This window comes from Protopterus annectens, chromosome 2.part0, assembly GCF_019279795.1.
Source record: "Protopterus annectens isolate FY-2018-M chromosome 2.part0, PAN1.0, whole genome shotgun sequence".
Taxonomy (NCBI): domain Eukaryota; kingdom Metazoa; phylum Chordata; order Ceratodontiformes; family Protopteridae; genus Protopterus; species Protopterus annectens.
Genome location: NC_056728.1, coordinates 1,537,780,555 through 1,537,801,639, shown reverse-complemented (window position 1 = coordinate 1,537,801,639; position 21,085 = coordinate 1,537,780,555).

Below are 21,085 nucleotides of genomic sequence, written 5' to 3'. Positions count from 1 at the left end.
GAGGTCCATGATGATATACATTCCATGCCTTTATAGATCAGATTGGTCAGATTTATGGGTCTATAATTTCCTGGGTCTGTTGTTAAGCCACTTTCGTGGAGGGGAATAACTGTTGCTGTTCTCCATTCTGCAGGAACAGAGCCTGTGGTTAGGCTGTGACTGAATAGGGTACTTAATGGTGACGCTAGTTCATGTTTTTGTTTGTTTAGAAGATAGCCTGGATGCCATCTGGTCCGATAGAGGCTGTTTTTTGCTTTGGACAAGGGTTTAATGACCTGCTCTTCAGATATGTAGCATGTGGGGGCATTGGGGCCAATGTTTGTGTTAAGTGTGTAGGGGATAAGGGAGTGAAAAATTTTCACCAAATCTGTCTGCTAGCAGGTTGGATATCTCTGTGGGATCAGTGTGTGTGATACCGTTAGTCGCTAGTTCAGCACATGCATGTGTCCTACATTTTATTTATTTCTTTATTTATTACATTTGTTTACCGGGAAGGTCCACTGGGCCTAGGTGAGCCCATTTTCAGTGGAGGCCCGGGGAGAAAAGCTCCACATACAATTAACAAGTTGATACAAATACAAACACAAATACAATTACATAAAGAGCTATTGGGGAATACAGTAACAAGCGTGGACATACAATTAACAAGTCAGATTTGAATACATTTCAGAACTAACAGGTATTATGCAGTAACCAGCTTGGATATAGTGTCAAAGAAAATACTTCAAAAGACCAAAAGCATAAGGTTCAGTTCAGGTATCTTTATTCTTGTGCAAGGAGACAAAAAATGCAGTTACAGAGTTTGTCTGACTAAAATCAGGAAGTGTCACAATTATTATACCTTTCTTTCAAGGCATTGCCCACTACAGCTGACGTAGCAGACCACCAGTTCACAATTCTGTTACTTTACAGATGTTTCTCACATTTCTAGCTGACTCTTCAAAGTTTAAAAAAAGATTTTTCAGTAAACAGGATGGCCTTGATGACCACCGGTCAATTATAACTTTCTTGCTATGTGATGTTACAAGTCTAGGTACTATGGCTAATTCAAGCACAATGCAAGTACAGATTTCTGAAGCAGTTCATTGTTTATAGTATCTAACTTTCTTGCAGCTTGTGCACTTTTTCATTAGCACGAACAGAGCTTATTGTCCATAATGAATGGATCTACAGAAATTATTATTATTCTCCATTTAATTTCCTGACCTAGCAGAAAATCACATGCTTTCCAGTACATTTCCAAGGCATAAACATGTATTTTGCTGTGCTAGCAAACTAGGTCAGAGTGCATCTTGCAGTGTCAGAAAGCACAATTTCAGAAAAGCATGTTTTCAGTTTCAAATAGAACTAATGCTGCATATAGAATAAAAACACGTTAATCTTCCCTTATTTAAAATAAGCATTACACACATATGTTATTACATATTTTTCTAACATATAGTATGAGCGGAAAGGTTCAGGTTTTATATATATATATATATATATATATATATATATATATATATATATATATATATATATATATATATATATATATATATATGTGTGTATGTATACATATATATATATATATATATATATATATATATATATATATATATATATATATATATATATATATATACATACACATAATAACCATTTACATTATGTAACGTATTTAGCATTGTTAAAGGATTATATGCAAAGAGTTAGCCAGGTAAGATTTTAACGACTGCTGAAGGTTTATACAAAATGAGATGACAGTTTTACATTTTTTAGCTGTTAGAGATTAGAGGCAAAAGAACAGGATGATTGTCAAGGCAGAGTAATTGCTGCAATGGTTAGTAATGGTGAGAAGTAGAGAGAAGGCGGTGTAAGATGGATTGAGGTAAAGTAAACAAGTAAGGAAAGAGGGGTTCAGATTATAGACAGGGTTAGTTGGCACACCAGCAGGCCAGAAAGAAGTGGGTTAGAGTAGGAGGAGCAATTTTAGAGAGAGCTATTTTGGCATGAGCATAGCCAGCCAGAGGAGAGATGTTGTCTAAGAGACGTCTTAAAGAGAGCAGGGTTACATATGGAAGTGACTGAAGATGGGAGGGTGTTCCAAAGTTTAGAGACAGTAAAAGAATAGAGCATTTGACCAGCTGGGAGGCTGTTTTTTTTTTTACTTTGAACAGTGTTTTGTTTTCCGATCTGAGAGGTCTGTTAAGGTGATACAAAGACAGTAAGGAGGAAAGAAAAGGGCATGCTGATGGTTTATATATAATTTTATGTGCAATAGTTAACTGTAGGTAGTTGAGATAAATGGTAGTTCAATCCAGTTTAGTTGCCATAAAGAGGAACAGTGGTGTGCTGAGAATTTTGCATTTGTTGCAAATTTGGCAACCTTATTGTAACATGAGTCAAGTTTGGTTTTCAGAGAGGACTAGATATTGGTGAGGATAGGGGCACCATACAGTAGGGATGGTAGTAGCAATGCTGAGACTAGAGCCTTTTTTGCAATGAGGTTAAGGAAATAGTTGTGTCTATACAGAGTGCCAAGTTTCTGATGAGTTGTTTTGATGTTGCTGTGGATATGGAGGTCAAATGTCAGGTTTTCAGTTTTTTTAGGCTATGTACATAGCTGTAAAAGGTCTTATGGTTATCCTTGGCTGTGATTGCTAAGTGTTTCTCATAGTTACCCTTAGTGGATTTGACATGATGTTTTATTTGCCTGTTGAGGCTGAGGAGGGTGGTTTTCCATTGATTGGGCCTCGCCTCAACTTTCTTAGGCACCAACCTTTTGCCCTTGTTGTAAAATTTGTTGATACTGGATGTCTACCAGTGTGGCTTGTTTTTACATGGGGCTCTGACTTTGATCCTCTGTAGCACAGCCCAGTCTATACACTTATAAAAGTGATTGTACAGGGTTTTAGTGTAAGCTTTGGTATAGTTACCATTTCCAGCTGGGGGTGGGGCTTGGAATGCATTTATACCTTCCCCTAGGAGGGTATAATTTCCTTTGGTGAAGTTTTTGAGACTGCATTTCCCCTTTGTGTGTTCTGCTGTTAGTGCTAGTTCGAATGTGACTGACCTGTGGTCTGATTTAACTAATGAGGGCCTGACAGTTGCAGTGGTGCATCTGTTTGTTATGTTAGTGAGGACCAGATCTAGTATGTTTGCTCCTCTTGTTGGGGTTTGAACAATTTTTTCCAGGGCATTTGAGTTAATAAAGTCAAGGACCTTTTGCACTAGTGAGTTAGGGCTAGAGTAGGTTTCCCAGCTGATGGTGGGATAATTGAAATCTCCCATGACTAGAGTGTTTGATAATATTTGGATTGACTCAAGTTAGGTCAAGTAGGCCTCATGCACATCATGATCCATGGAAGTGGAACTATAAATAGCTATGACTTGATTGGGGGTCTTACAACAGTAATGTGAACCTTGACTAACTCCATGGAGTTGTCCAGCCTAACTTAGTCGGGAGGTGAATTTATTCCTAATATAGATAGAGACACTGCCTCCTTTGGTTCTCACATGTTCATTTTGAGGTCTGAAGGTGTGGAAGGCATTGTGGCCTTGCAAGGCTGTGGTACTCTCTAAGGCCTTAAACTAGGTTTCTGTGACTGCACAGACATCTACATCCTCCAGTGATAGAAGTGCTTCTGGTGTGTGCAGTTTTTGCTTTAAGCTCCTACCGTTTAGCAGCATAACCCTTATTTTGTTATGGTTGGCACTTTTCATGTTGACAATTTTGTTTTTGAGACCTTGCCTAAAAATACACTCTGGGGAAGGCAAGAGCCTTTGCCAGCAGCTGAAAGCCTAGTGGTGCCAGGTGCAAACTGTCTGTGGCAAAGCAGCAAGGTTTGTCGACCATATCATCCCAGGCTGACAGAAACTGGATTTCCTTTGAATGACACCAAAAACTAAGACAATTATTGAACTTTGTTCATTTTTTGTTTATACTGTGGCATCATTCTAGGTGAGGGTAATATGTTGCTCAAGGCTATGGATATACCTGCCTGGGACACATACCTGGAGAGCTTAATCATGTCACTCTTTACATAGTCTAGTGAGATACATCTCATGTTGTTCAGTCCAACATGAGCTATGACAGGGTCATAATTTATTTATTTAATTTTATTTTACATTTGTTTACCAGGAAAGTCTGACGGGGACCAGTCCGGATACAGATTTGCTGTATCCAGGACTGCTTGTAAGCTTCTGAACCCCCCCAAGCCTGTCTGTGTTGGAGGGAAGCCTTCTAGCTTATCAGTGGGAGCGGTAAGTACTAGGTAGCTATCTACCACAAGAGTGGTTTCTGGCCCAGAAATTGTAGTTTATTGGCCGTTTGGGCAGTTTTTACATCTCTTTCAACTTTCTGGTTTAAAAGGCCACCTTTGCACTTGTTTCCCACCTTTCCTGTAGCTAATCTAGTCCAAATACATATTTACTGTATCCAGGACTGTTTGTAAGCTTCTGAGCCCCCCAAGCCTTTCTGTGTTGGAGGGAAGCATTCTAGCTTATCAGTGGGAGTGGTAAGCACTAGGTAGCCTATCTACCACAAGATCCAGGTACAGATTCTTAGTTTTAGCACTTAAATCAGCACTTGTTCAGAACTTGTTAGCACTAAATAAGCTACAAATTACTACAGCACTCAACCTTCCTCTTTACCTAGAGGAAAACAGTTTTTGTACTTACTTTCCTCACTTGCTTAGAGAAAAACAGCTCTTATACTCACTTTCCTCACTTGTCTAGAGGAAAGTAGTTTTTTATTCAGGCATGTCCAAGGGTCAGCTCCCAGTGTTCTCTTCTGTCTATCTGATGAATCTGGGCATCTTGAGGCAATGTAGTAATTACCTCATGTACACAGACAACCCTCTCTTCCTGCAAGCCAACACCACAACCTGTGAGAGATGCACCTATCTAGCCAAACTGGAGGTAAAGCTCTCTCCAACCAAGACTGAACTTGACAGTCAACAGGAGAAGGCAAAGACTTGCACCACCCCACTCATCACATAGTCCCACTAAACCTACACCACCAAAATCTACACATAGAAAGACAAAAACATTTGCAGAGGCTCTCAATAATAATCTGCTCAAGCAACAGAGACATCCAAAGTAGAACCACAAGCAACCTCCACCCCCCCAACTCAACCCAAATGACACATAGCCCACAGACTCAGTGTGCCAATAAACCACAGCCCATAAGGCAAAACAACACTCACCAGGCTAAACAAAGAGAAGGTTACTGTCAGCTGCCTGCCTGGTGCCAGGATCCGCCATATAACCCATGCAATCAGGTCACTCCACAACAAATACAAATATGACTCTGTCATTGTCCATGTTGGTGTGAACAACCTGAGATGTACCTCCCTGGACTACATGAAAAGAGATATGGAAGAGCTCTCCAATCTTGTAGTCAATGCAGGTATGACCCTAGCCCTTAGTAGCATCCTATCATTGCCCAGAATGATAGCACAGTACAAGGAAAAAATGATTGATTTCAACAGTTGGATAAGCTAGTGGTGTCATTATAAGGGGATCCAGTATCTGTCTGCCTGGGATGACATGGTCGATAGACCACGATGCTTTGCCAAAGATGGCCTGTACCTGTCACCCCTAGGATTTCAGATACTGTCTAAGGCTCGTGCCGTCCCTATAGTGCCTTTTTAGGCAAGGTTCAAACGACAAATTCACAACCATAACAGGAACAGGCAAGCAAAAACTGAGGGTAATGCTACTCAATGCTAGAAGTCTAAATATCAAAATGCAATCACTCGAGGGACTCCTTAAAATGGAGACATTCAATATCTGTGCAGTGACTGAGACCTGGTTCAAGGCTCTAGAGAGCACCCCTGCATTACCAGGTTATAACTCATACCATACTTTTCAGCCATCTAACCTGGACCAGAACACCAAAGGCAAAGGTGTGTCCATATTCATTAAGGATATCCACACCTCCAGGCTAGTTTCGCAGCATAATGCATCCGAGGTTATCCAAGTGCAACTAACTTTGGGCAAAACTGCAATATAAATTGTAGCTTGCTACAGATCTCCCACCATGCCCCATGATTCCCACTCCTCTTTTCTTGATATACTGGAAAATATTAGGGTTCAACCAAACACCCAAATAATGGGTGATTTCAACTACCCCACCATTAACTGGGAAAACTACTCATGTACCAAATCCTTCACTCAACGCTTTTTGGAGTTCATAAATTCCAGTGCCCTGGATCAACTTATCCATACCCCCACCAGGGGCAACAATATCCTAGACCTAGTCATTACCAACATGAGTGGCCGGTGTTCCACACCTGAAGTCAACTCCCCGTTGGTCAGATCCGACCATAAGCTAATCACCCTAGATATCCCACCCCCACCCACCATTAAAGAAACCATGGTAAAAAATTTCTCTAAAGCCAACTTCATGCTTCTTAAGACAGAAGTGTCAAACTTCATGACACCCATGCAGATGGACAATACAGTTATGACTGCTGAATCCTACACAAATGCACTCTGTAAGCACTTACAGGAGTGCATGGATCATGCTATCCCAAACAGAACTAAGAAGCTATCCTCCAAAAAAAGGAAGCCAATCTGGTGGTCCCCTGCCATAAACAAACTCTACAACAGAAGAAAGAAACTGTTGCAAAAGAGAATAAAATCCCATGAGTGGAGGAGCTCCCTGGTGAGCCTCAGTAAGAAGCTGAGATCCCTTATAAGATTCTCCAAAGCTAGCTATAAAAACAAAATCACCACTGATTCTAAGGGCAACTACAAAGCATTCTATAGCTATGTCACGAATCTCAATGGTGACACCCAGATCTGCTCTGAGTTACAGCACAATGGCAGAAAAATTACAGAACAAACTGATATTGACAACATCCTGGCAGATAGGTTCATTGCTAACTTTACCCTTCTCTCACCCCTTAAGGGGCCCATATCTATACAGGAAGAATGCAGAGTCCCTGTAATCACATCTATGCAGGTAAAAGCTGCACTCTCTAAAACCAAAAACACAGCATCCATAGGACTGGGCAACATCCCAGGCTGCGTTGTACATGAAGTTCAGAATGAACTGGCTCCCCACCTAAGCACCATGTTCAATCATGGTCTCACGTCAGGCTTTGTGCCCACTGAATGGTGCACAGCAACAGTTATCCCACTCCAAAAAGGGGGAGCCACCACTGATCCTAGGAACTATCACCCTATTAGCCTGGCGAGCCTGGTCTGCAAGACCATGGAATGTATCATCATGGAACTCATAAACAAAGACATTGGTAACCTCCAAACTCTGGACCCCACCCAGTTCAGGTTTGTGAAAGGCAGATCATGCCTTCTAAATCTGATCAACTTCTTTGAGGCAGTCACTAAAGCTGTAAACGAGGGTAAGGTGGTTCACATAGCCTATCTTGACCTCGCCAAGGCTTTTGACACCATCCCCCATTCTGGAATTATAGCTAAACTCACTAAACTAGGTATAAATCCCTATGTCACAAGATGGGTTGCCAACACAGAACCCACACTGTAAAAGTTGCAGACTCCAAATCTGACTTCAAACCAGTGACAAGTTGAGTACCACAGGGTTCAGTCCTGGGACCTCTCTTGTTTGGTATCTACTTCTCTGAAGTACAGGCTAACACAGAAGGCCTCTGGCTAATGAAGTTCACAGATGACTGCAAACTAGGAGCCATAGTCAAGTCCCCAAATGATGTGGACATCCTACAGAAGGGCCTCACTGAGACAGATGCCTGGTGTCAGAGGCATGGCCTCAAGCTCAATGCCAACAAGTGCATTGTCATCCCCTTTGGTAAAAACTCTGAACCCATGAACTACCACATAAATGGCAGTCTACTTAATGCTGAATGTGTGATAAGAGACCTTGGGACCCAGGTGGACAGTAGTCTCTCCTTTGATAATCACTTTGCCATAGTAGTCAGGAAATCCTTCTACATGGCACACCTCATCACAAAAGGGTTCTCATCCAGGAAAAAAAGAGGTCAATGTTCCCCTCTACTCGGCACTCATTAGACCCAGTATAGAGTAGAACACCCCTTTTGGAATGTACCTCACAAGACATCTGCAGCAGCTGGAAAGTCCACATAAGTACCTCACAAAGAGGATTACTGGCCTCAAACAGATGCCCTACACTGACCATCTCAAAAAACACCAGCTTTACTCTGTAGCATATCGCTTACACTGAGGAGATCTCTGCCAAACATATAAAGCTATGTTAAACCCAGAGCTGTTAGACATGCTACACCTAAAGAAATCCCAATCCCTCCGAGCTACACACTCTAGGGACATAAATCTTGTCACCACAATAAACAGGACATGCTAGAGGGATAGATTCCTGTCCCGGAGACTTCCTGTACTCTGGAACAAGCTACCCATCTATGTCAAGCAGAGTTCCTCATTAGCACTCTTCAAGAAAAATCTTGATGAGTGGATGGAAAATAGGAAATACACCCCAGGGATCACTTCTGTGGCTCTGCTCGACAGGGGCACAGGAAATTAACTTTCTTGGGTGGCGTAAGCCAGGGAACCTTGTTGGCTAGGCTTACTTAGGCCATTGGGCCGATAGCCTAGTAGCTACTTATGAACCTATGAACCTATGGATAAGACCCATTTTCAGCAGAGGCCCGGGCAGAAAAGCTCCACATATAGAGATTATACAAAACTTATACAAGAAATTATACAAAAAATATACAAGACATACAGTGCACCAGAAATTACATTCTATGCTATTATAGCTAAAATTTGTATCATGCAATCATCTGATATAATTCCTTATTGTAGTGTAGAAACTGTGGCTTCTCAAAGTAAGCTAAGAAAGGATTTATAAGGGGGAAATTGGATAGAAAAGGATGAGGTTAGAGATTATCTAGACAATGAGAGGGAGCATAGATTATGAGGTGGTCAGGGAAGAAGAAAACATGTGACCAGAAACAATTAAAACTAGCTAGCCAGGAGTAGTACAGGAACAAAGACAGGTGTCATTAAGATAATTTTTAAGAATCATTTTGAATTGGTTGGTATTTGTGTTGGTTCTGATGCTGTGAGGTAATGAATTTCACCTTGTTGCTACATGATGAGAAGATTGGGAGTCTCCTGCTATATTACTGGATTTGGACACTTGCAATAGAGATTTATTTCTTGTCTGAAGACTTTGATTTGTGGTATGGGGTTGGAGAATATTTAGAAGGGCAGGATTTTTTTTCAGGTTAATATACCAATTTGTGTGCTAAGATTAACTGGTCATAGGATAGAAGTTGTGGGAGTTCTAACCAGGAGAGTTTTTTTTAAGGAGTGACAGTGGTGGGTAGAATGATACTTGTTGGCGGGAGACCTGAGTACATGCATGATCTTATGAATCCTGGCACCAGACAGGCAGCTGAACATGACTTTCTCCTTATCTAACCTGATGAGTGAGACATCTGTGTGTCTCATTATGGTGTCTCCAATGACAAGAAAATGTAGTTTTTGAGTGTTACGCCTTAAGGGCTTGGTAGGTGAGACACTGTGCTGTGGGAACTGTGCTAGTTGTAGGTGTCTTTTGTTTTGGAGGTCTCTAGTGTTTCAGTCAGTTTTTTGGAGAACCTCCGCGTATGTTGATTTATGCGTTGGATGCATACTGTGTGTATGAAAAGTGATACTATGTGCATGAGTAGTGGTGGGTAAGTTGGCAGCCACTTCAGTGTTACTGTTTCGAGTGTGAGGGAAAATTCTTGGTGTAGATACATCTCTCTCACTCTGTACTAGAGTGAGTTATTAGTAGAGGGTTGTTAGTGTACATGAGGCAGTTGCTACACTACCTCAGGAGACCCAAGTCAACAAGGCTGGCAGGAAAAACAAGGGAAGTCCAACTGTCCATAATGCTAAGTTTTAAGAACTGTTATCACAAAGGGGGTGCTTTCCAGACTGATCTAGGAGGTGCTCTGTAGATGGGTATTTCTGATTGGGTTTTTGGTTGTTGGTTTAATAGGTCCCAGCTAAATAACAATACTTCTTAGACCAGTGATGTAGTAAAGATGAGGACTACACTAATGTACTACAGCCGTATCTAAGGGAAAATTGTCAAAATTATCTGTCTGGCTTTGGAGCACAATTGCGTGGCAGTGCAAGCTTCTGTGCAACATGCAAACAAGCAGAAACCCACTCAAAAGTGGGGTTTAAATACTAGAAGCTAAAAACATAAAAGAAAAAAAAAATTAAAAACTCAAAAGAACCAACAAAGGTGCTTCCTCAAAGCCCTAGACCAATCACCCTTCACCAGACTAGTTCCAATCAGCACACTTCTCTCACAAGGGTGTAGAAGGGCTCCTTCCAATCACAGATGTCTTGGAAAATGTGCTCAGAATACAACAGCCACTACAAACAGACCCAGATGCAGCAAACCTGTATCTGGACTATGCTACAGCTACTAGTTACACTAATTTTGATGAGAAACACTAAAAAAATATTTTAAGCAGCAGAAAAACAGCAAGGAATACACTAAAGAATGTTTTAAACAGCAAACAAATCAGTTATTTAAAACACTACTTGGCAGGAAAACAGACCAAACAGAACAGATACTTTGCAAACAGTGAAAAGTAGCAACAATTACTTTGCAAACAGTGAAAGTAGAAGAAGGAAAAGCTTTGCAACAGTGACATGCTGTAAAAAAATTAAGGGTCATCCTAAAAGAAATCATAAGAAAGGAACTAGAGGCTTCACTACAGCTACAGTTATTGGTGCATTGCTGCATCAATTTCAAACAGAGGTTCAAGTTCTGAGAATAACTTAGCAGGTTGATGTGGAGTCCAGAAGAGGGTGGCTACCTAACCTGCAGGTGGTCTGACTCCTTGTGCCTAATAAGTAAGAACTGGGGCCTAGAGTGGTTACATTTTCTTTAAAACAGTGGTGTAAGATGGAAGAAAGGAAAATAAATATGATTTGAATGTTATGTGTGTTATGCAGATTCTTCCTGTATTAAAATGCTCTTGTTTATAATACAACATATTTCCATGGAAAGTACTGCTGAAGAGATAGCAGAGGACAGCGTTATGGCCAAAATGGATCATATGCTTGGTATGTTAAGTGCTATGGCTGAATTAACTATGCATACTGAAAAGTTTGTACTAGATTGTGTCAGATGTGCAGAGCTGAAAGATGAGTTTGCTTGCGTCAGAATGACCATGACAGTTGATGTAGTAACCACTGCAGAGCACACCGCGCGCGCACACACACACACACACACACACACACACACACACACACACACACACACACACACACACACACACACACACACACACACACACACACACACACACACACACACACACACATGGGGTATGTATGTTGTACAGTGTAGAGAGTGGAGTGGAATATCTAGAAACATGTCTGACACTTGGACAATAGTGCCTGACATGAAAATGTGGGACTTACATAAGGGTGTAAAGGAAGGGGGGGGGTCACTGTTGCCTTTGTGGTTGCTCTGCAAGCCAGACTGCCAGAAAACCTAGAGATATATTTTCCCCATAGATAAAGCTCACAAAGTGGAGACAGCAGACCATCTGGTCAGGGATACCTGTCATTTAATTTAATTAATTATAAAGTTCCCTCAGTATAAAGCAAGGCAGTGGTTGTTGACTCATGAATAAACCATGCTCAAATGAACAGATAACTGGCAATGGAGGTGGAAAGAGTGAGGCTAATGGAAAATCTTTCCCTACTGTTGTGCAAGTGAAGAAAGGTGTTGGGAGAAATTGTCTATTGCCTTAATCAAACAGTGACTGTAAAATGGAATGGTTGAAGAAGATGGACTTTTCCCACTGTGGTAAATGCTGAAGACTTCATGATTTGGAGGGGAAAGAGGGAGTTCTAATATGCTCCAGCTTTATATGGTGGGACAGAGTAGATGTTATAAAGAGTGAGAAGGACGAGAGTTAAGCAGATGGATTACCCAACTAAATCCCCAGAACAGTGAGTAGGGAAAGAAGCTGTGGTCATGCATACATTCCCCTGATCCAGTCTCAGACAGGAAATAGGGTATCTGACAGAACTGTGTGAGTTAACTAGACAATAGACAAAGTGCAATTACTTACAGGGAGAAATGAGCCCTTAGAGTAACAACAGGTGGCTAAGGGTGCAAACAAAGTACAGCTGTATATCAAACTGCCTAGAGGGGTGGAATGAAATGCAGGACCCATTACAGTCTGAAGGAAGAGCAAAGGTGAAAAGATGCCTAGGGATGCTGAAGTAAAAAAACAAACAAAAAAAAAAAATAAAAAGCAGCAAAGAGTGATCATGGTAGTGATGTCTCTGATGACATTCCTTGGGGTATCTACATTTAAGGAAGAGGCTTAAAAGGAAGCAAAGGCATATGGGTAGGAGGAAGCTAAAATGTGAGACGGATGAAATTAAACAGAAGCAATGAATACTTAAGGGAAGCAAGGATGGTCAGGGAAATGGTGAAATGGTTGCTGCATATAATCTGATGAATGCACTGATGCTTTTCTATACTGCACTAGTGAGAACAATGGAAGCTTGTAAATGAATGAGGAAGAATGAAGATGAACGATGAAGACATAACAATTCCTAATGGAAGAGGCAGACTGTTGAAGTCGTGGAGCAATGATTCAAAGATAAGTGCTTTTGCTCATTTGACTGTATGGATACTGGCCCTTAGGATGAACAAAAGAAAGACTGATTACCATAGTCAATATTATTATTAATAATAATAATACTAAAATGTCTTTGTATTCAAATATTAATTAAATTGTACTTTTACATGTTTTTGAATATGTTGTGCATGGGATATGGGCAATTTCATTTTGTAACTCCATTCTTATCTGTATATGTTTATATATCTGTAAAAATAGAAATATATGGGTGGATATATTTTTTGATTGTGGTTCTGCACTTTTCTGTATATATCAAAATGATGCAGCTGCAGTATTTTTTTAAGATCAGTACAGAATGATCATATATAGTCTTTTCCTAACATGGAGCATAGTGCAGAAAATATAACTTGATTGATGATTGTGTGGGGGAGTGAATTAGGAGAGAGTTTATGACAAGATCAGGGCAGTACTGAACAACAGAAAGAAGAAGGCAGCACTTAAAATGTTTGAAAGATACAGTAATGAAACAGCAGTGGAACTACAATCAGACGTTATTAGCTGGAGGCATGTGAGAGAGGGGGGAGAACTTTTGTAAAACATCTGGGGTAGAAATTGTAACATGACGGTGTGTGATCAAATGGCATACATACCTGTAGAGGTTTTGTTTTATTTTTTCTCTTTTTGTGTTTTTCTCTTTTACAGGACCTGGAAAAGAAGACAAGAAAAATCCCAAGTAATGGATGTGAATCCTCTGAACTGATGAAGACAGCGACTGAATGTTAAAGGCACAAAGACAGCTCTGTATTAGTAGAATGAAGAGCCTAAATGACAATTCTTAGTACTTACACGTGCTCTGTAATGTTCTATTTTTGCTTTCTGTGTACTGTGTGATCTCATTCTCAGTGTTTATCTAAAGAGGGTATTGGGATGGGATCACTGACATGTAGGAGGGCAGGTCCCGAGACAATAAGATTGAAGATTAGGGTAGGTTAGAAGAAGAGTAAATTATAAAAGGGGAGTGATATAGCTAGATCTGAGGGCAGGTTTGGACTCAGTACTTGTGCAGGAAATTGATTAAGGAGAGATGTGCCTAAGTATACTACAGTCTGGGTGGATATTTTTCACACTGCATACCAAAAAGCATTGAGGCCTAGCTCCAGTGGAGTGGCTGGCTGTTAAGCGAGGGGTGGGAGAGAAATAATATTGTCAACATGAAATGTAAGGAGTTAAATAACCATACTGGTAAGATGGTGGGGGGGGGGCTGTTATAGGAAATGTGACTTAAGGTGGAAGATGGCAGATTGAATAGAAAGGTTTTAATAGGGTAGGGGAGATAAGAAGCTCAGGAGGAGGAAGAAGACTGCAGTTATTTTACAACAAGGGCAATGGGAAGAGAATGGGAGGGGGTGTAGAGAGATGATGTGGAAAGACAGGTGTTAAGTTATGGATACAATTACGTGATAAAAATCTCAAAATTCACTCACAGTCAGCTCTATACTCACTTAGATAAATGCACAGATTAGCAGTCCTAACCAAAGCAAAATGCAATGGGAAATTTAAAAAAAAACATTGTGGTGGTCCACAAACAGATCTCCTTCAGAAGTTCAAAGTTTCAAAACTTCAAGCTTAAAATGGCCAAGACAATAAGGTGGAAGCTTAGAAACCTCAAATGATTTGAATGGAGATTGCCGTACAGTGAAGAACAGGGTATTTACCATTTTCCTCCCTGTAGTGCAATCTCAGACTTGGTATATGTATTTAGCAGGGGGTGTGGGGGTGCAGGGGCCTTGCCCCTTGCAAAAAAGTAAAAAAAAAAGTTTTTTGTTTTTATTTTTTTATTTCATTTTCGAATTTTCAGAACTTCAGTCTTCTGGTCTCAGCCATTTGAAGTTTTGAAACTTTGAGCTTTAGAAGTGGATCCCCACAAACATAAATAAACTTTAAAACAAGACAAGAGGACTCCTTAAATTATACAGCAGACCCAAAGCTCATCATAGCGAGGATAGTATAAAAAGTCATTACCAGGGAAGTTTAAAGTCTATTTGGACTACTGAAGTAACTCATGAATTTAGGCTGGCTTCTGAAGTTAAGGGTGACTACAAGTTCTTCTGTATTAGGAAACTAAGGAACAATACCCAACAATGCTGAGAACCTATCCTAAATAGGACCACTGACTGTGATCAAAAAGACATTGCTAGTATACTAGAAAACAAGTTTAGTGCAAACATCACCCCCTAAACATCTATCTGAATTCCACATATCGTAGAATCTTTTACTCTCCCTAGCTGTCCCAAGGAACATATTCTGAAGATCTATCAAAGACCAAAAATATTTCTTTCATGGGACCTGGCAACATACCTGGATGCTTAATAAATGGTACCAAACATGCGTTCACTGAAGCTCTTCTCAAATTGCTTAACCTAAGCTTAGTCATGGGATTTGTTCCTCAGTTATTGCACGTCACAGTGTTGGTGCCCTTCCAAATAGGTGGTCCTACTATAGATCCCAGTAACTATAGACCCATCAGATTTATGAGCATGCTTTGCTCAACTATGCAGCATATCAGAACTAATCTCACCTCATTAATCTAGACCCATCAGCAGTTCAGCTTCATAACAAGGAGATCCTGCCTATTTAACCTGGTTAGCCTCTTTGTGAGGGTTACACAGGCTGTTGACAGTGGTCATGCTATTTATACAGCATATCTTGACCTGGCAAATATTTTGACACAATACCCCAGTTTCATTATGCAGTGCCTCCTTCATCTCTAGAGTAAGCTAATCTCACAGGTTAAGCAGTGCAATACATCACCATCAGCCTTCAAACAGAACCGGGGTGACTGGATTGGTAAGCCAGAGGGAGGGTATTTGCAAGTTGATGTTATCTTAAAACTATGAATGAATCTAGTGAGTCATCATAACACAATTGTTCTGCCACAGTTGCTGTTTCAGCTAATGTCTTCATTTTTTTCTGCCATCAATCCATTTCTATAACCTTGCTAAAGCCATGTGGCAACACTTATGCCAGATCTTTTTGTTAGTCACCAAAAAGTATAATTTTAGTTAACCTCATGACATAGTGCAAGCAAAGAACATATTCAATCTTTTCAAGCAATGTATTCCAGCTATGGAGCCTCAACTCCTTTTGAAAAGTGTCACAGGGTCCTTAACGTTCACTTCTGGTACGATATCTTATATAGATGGGACCTCAATAAAACATTTCATCTGAAGGACAGACTTTCAATGAGACGAGAATCACAAAAGTGAAAATATCTCTTATTGGATCTGCAAGCCTCCTCAAAGGAAAACCATTATCTCTAACTAGTGTAAAACACACAGGTCCTGGACAACTACATATTCTGGTCATCCATTTAGGACCATAACTGCAGTTTTCACAGTAGCTTTCATTTCCGGGTGCAAAACCTCTCAACTGGTTACATTTATTAACAACCTACTTCTGCCACTGATGTTTTTTTTTTGTACTTTCTCAGTGTAGGGAAAGCACATTAAATATATATCTCAGGTTTCTTGTCAAACATTTTCAGGGACACTAACATGTATTCACTTTAGATGTAATTATATAGATAAACAAAATGATGACAGTCTTGTTTCCATAGTTTCACCTTTCTTTTTCTTCATTCTCTGCTTCAAATTCTGTACAGGTGTCTCTGCCAGATCATTATAGGAACCATGAACAGGAATGTCTGTTACCTGATGCACTCCATTTTCCATCATAAAGTCTACAATTCCCACATCAAAGAAACAAGATCAGTTATGCAAGACCTACGTTTCTGGGACACAGCGTATACTAAAGTTTGTATTACTTTCTCAGTGGCTGTTTGTGGAGAAGAAATCAAAACAAATCCACCCATTCATTTTGACTGAGATTCTGTTTAAATGAAACATTTTTCAAGGAATTGACCAAAATATAAAGATGCACTGAATGCTAACTAGAAACTGTATGTATGAGCTGGCTGTACTGTTCAGACGTTTTCGGATGAGCTTGATGTGACATTTCATTTTCAGTAGTACCTTACAGAGAAATTGTTACTCTAAATACCCACAGTGCCACCCATCATTGACACTGGAAGATAGTTTTCTGGGATAACATGACGTTAACAGTGGCTCAGTTATTATATGCCATATGTTTTATGAACTTATGGATATCTTTAGCAGACCTAAGTTTAATTTGATCAGTATAGACTGGAGCATTGTCCACGGCATTTGACTAGATGTGTTCAGCTCTGTAGATTATTCTGGAACAGGTATACAATGTATCAGCATTTGAATTACACCTACCTCACTGTTTCCCACTTTGCAACAGTTTTCTTCAATAAACAAAGCAATCAGTAGCAAAACTGACAAAATTATATATATAGTAAAACATAGCCATGTGGATATCTGTGAAGTCTTTGTATTCCACAATTGGTTACCAGTCCTTCCTTCTTCTGTTCTTAATACATTTTCTCAGCAGACATCAGCGAATGAAATGTAGAACTAAAGGGTATGCCATGGCTGTCAGACATTACATGTTGAAGCACAATTACTTCTGCATAATATGAGGTACGACTGGAAAAGATCAGCTTACTATCAGCTTCATAGTAAACATGCACATCAGGACACTGTACTCTTTTTTTACTTCCTATATCCATATTATATCTTTGCATGACAAGTGATGCTAAGGATTTAGCAAAGATGCCTGGTTTAGTAACAAGCTATAATAGTACTTATATGTACCCAAATATGCATTCAGTTTGGTAACATTTGTAGAAGATGAAGCCTTTGTGATTGATTTTAGTTTCATTTCTGCAGGGCATAACTCACACATCTATGCACATTCCAAGCAGTGTAAGTCTGATTAAGAAAGGAGGGGGTTCTTTTTCATAAAGAGAAAAATGCATCCTTTCTTCCCATTTCTACAATAGTCTAGTGGCATAACTCCAGTAACTTGGCTATCATCAGGATAAACAAACTTTGCAACAAACTTCTTACAGTCATCTGAAATGCAAGATGACACCTGAAAAGGGAAACAGTTGCATGCAAATATTCCCACTTACTTTACATTTATTTTTTATTATTTCTATGATTTATTTTACTACATTTCTATTAAATTTGTGTTATTGTAGTAGTTTGAGGCACTATACATAGGTTTAGAGGTTTGTTTGTCAAACTTATGACTTGTTGCCTTTCAATAAACTTGACTAAAGACCGCTATATAAATATCAATAATAGAAACAATTAATATATGCTGACTCACATACATAGTAGAGTGCTTGTGTGCGATACACTGTACCTCTAAATGTGAACAAATACCGATTCACACGTTACATCTCCTTATTCTCCCTTCTTGATTCACTTCCTTACTTCTATCAATTCCTCTGCCCCGGCTTTCTCTCCAAATACACTATAAGCTTGTTTTTCTCTTTGCAATTCCTGTTTGTATTATACTAACTTATTTTTAATTTCTCTATAAATTGGCTAAAATTTCTCTAACTATTAAATCATTGTCATATAATTGTATCTATTTTAACCAATGGTTTCATATTATGTCTAATTTATTATAATTATGTAAACTGTATTTGCTTTTTACATTACTTTTAAAAACTGTAAAATTATTGCTTGGGCTCCTATCCAGTCAGACTTTTCTGGTAATCAAATATAAATAGATAAATAAATAAATAACTACACACACACACACACACACACACACACACACACACACACACACACACACACACACACATGTTATGTGTATGTGTGCATGTGTGTGTGTGTGTGTGTGTGTGTGTGTGTGTGTGTGTATGTATGTATGTGTATATATATATATATATATATATATATATATATATATATATATATATGGATCTACAACGTAGTATCGAAATTCCAAAATGCTGAAGACCAAAACAATGAGACGAGAATCACGAAAGTTAAAATGCCTAACCGTGTAAGTTTTCCCAAGGCAAGTAAACATTTGTCCAACACCACATTAAAGCACAACACACTAAAACCCACCTGGTCTATATTAGATAATTGAACTTTTGAAAGTTTGACTGTCATATGATCGACACCATATGATCGAACTTTCAAAAGTTCGAATATCTAATTAAAAAAAAATAAACTCCACAAAACACCTACCTGAATATTTTAGGCAGGTGGGGCAAGCCCCCATGCATACCCAAACCCCCCGCTCTTTAAATATACCAAGTCCAGGTTTGCACTACAGTGCAGAAAAGGGAAATCTTCCCATTCCGCACTGTACGGAGATCTCTCTTACAATGTTTGAACATTCAAAAATCCAATCATATGGTGTCAACCATATGCCACTTGAAATTTTGAATGTTTGAACATTCAATATAGATCCACCCACCTAGGTAGGGGGCTATACCCCTACACTTCTAATATGGGGGGCTGCACCTCCCACATCCCCTCTAACTATATATACCAACTCTGGGTTCACACTGCAGTTGGAAAAATGGCAAGATTCTGCACACTGGGCAAGTGTTTACTTGCTCTGGGAAAACTTACGGGGTCCAGCATTTTAACTTTAGTGATTCTCATCTTGGCATTTTGGTCTGCGGTATTTTGGAATTTCACTATTCTGAAGCAGACCCATATATATATATATATATATATATATATATATATATATATATATATATATATATATATATATGTGGGTCTACTTCACATGCTCGACTTTCATATGGTCGAAACCATATGATTGAACATTTGAATGTTCGAAAATGTGAAAAAAAAAAGAAATAAACAAAAAAATAAAATAAACAGTGCTAGCAGGGGGACACATCCCCTGCTATTTAAATATACCAATTCCGAGATCACACTACATTGCAGTAAAGGGAAATCTTTCCATTCTGTGCACTATGGAGATCCCCATTTAGACCGGTCAAGCTTTTAAAAGTTTGATCATATGGTCTCGGCCATATGAAAGTCAAGCCTTTAAAGTTGGTGCACGTAATCACGGCTTGCAGAAGTGCAGAACACTGAAACTGTCATGGATGAGAACATATTCAACAAACAGAACCCAGCACTAGTTTACTGTGTTGTAAATGATAGTTGTATTGAGCAAAATAAGGTTCGACCCATATTTCTTTATCTGGCTTATTAATCCTCTATTACAATGGCTTCGGGCAGCCATGACAACAAACAAACCGGTTTCACCCAATAGACGTCCTCAGTGCTTACATGCCCGGATTCACTTACAACACATTCATATACGTTTTTTCAAAACTTTTTTAAAGTGACAGATCCTTTTACAACAAAATACATGTGAACATGCACCTCTGTGTTTAGAGGCTGACTGAACTAAAGAGCTTAGCACGTTATTGAAAAATAAAATAAAAATAAAACTCATCCTATTCTGATTGACAATATTTGCCTACTAGGCATATTTAGAAACATAAGACACAAATAACTTATTAGAAATACTGTATATTAAAGATTCTCATTTAATCCTGGTTTATAAAGAGCTCCCAATTTTAGTATCCACATCTTCTCTTTTGAATCTAATATTTTATGTTTCTTTATTGTAGTAATGTTATCACCCAACACCTTATCTATCCCCACAAAAATGAAATGTGCACCTCTATGATCTACCTGGTGCTTATACAAAGCACTACGAGTTCTTTTGCAGTTTATATCACTAACATGAAGGGCAATCCTGTGTTTAAAAGGTCTGGAAGTCTGCCCAGTATAGAAAGCACCACACTTACATACTACCATATAGATGATCCAATCAGTATTACATGTTATTGAGACCCTAATATCATAGACTCTAGCGGTGTTGACAGATGTGAAGGACTTGGTTTAGATACTACCTTACAGTACACACAATTCCCACAGAATGTGGAGAATGTGCTTCCTCTCATACATTCTCTTTGTGTTGTTTTATTCATAAAGGAAGTCTTTTTATGTTTATTGAGATATTCTCCTAAATTCTTCCCCCTACGGTAACCAAAATTACAATGGTCGTCCACCATCTTTTCAAAAAAGGGATCATTTTTTAAAATCAACCAATGTTTCTCTACAATCTGTTTTATTTGGAATGTATTAGTACCATAGGTAGTGATGAATCTCAATTTATCCACTAATGTCCTTCCCATTATCTGTACTTAACAACTTATTTCTATCCTGTATTCTACCCTGTTCAAGGGCATTGGCGATCAGCGTACTATCATATCCTCTATGTATAAATCTATCATGCATATCTGCTGCCTCTTTTTCAAAATCTTGCTGTCTACTACAAAGGCGCTTTAATCTAACAAATTGTGCTTTTGGTATATTTTTGGCTATGTCTCTAGGGTGGCAACTTCTGGCTTCCAATATTGAGTTTTTTGTCAAAGGTTTCCTAAACATACTAGTTACTACTGTTCCATCAATCAATTTAGTAACATTAACATCTAAGAAATCAATATTGAATTGTTCTATTTTGCTAGTAAATTGTATCCCAAAAGTATTATTATTCAAATAATTGATTAATTCATACAATTTTTC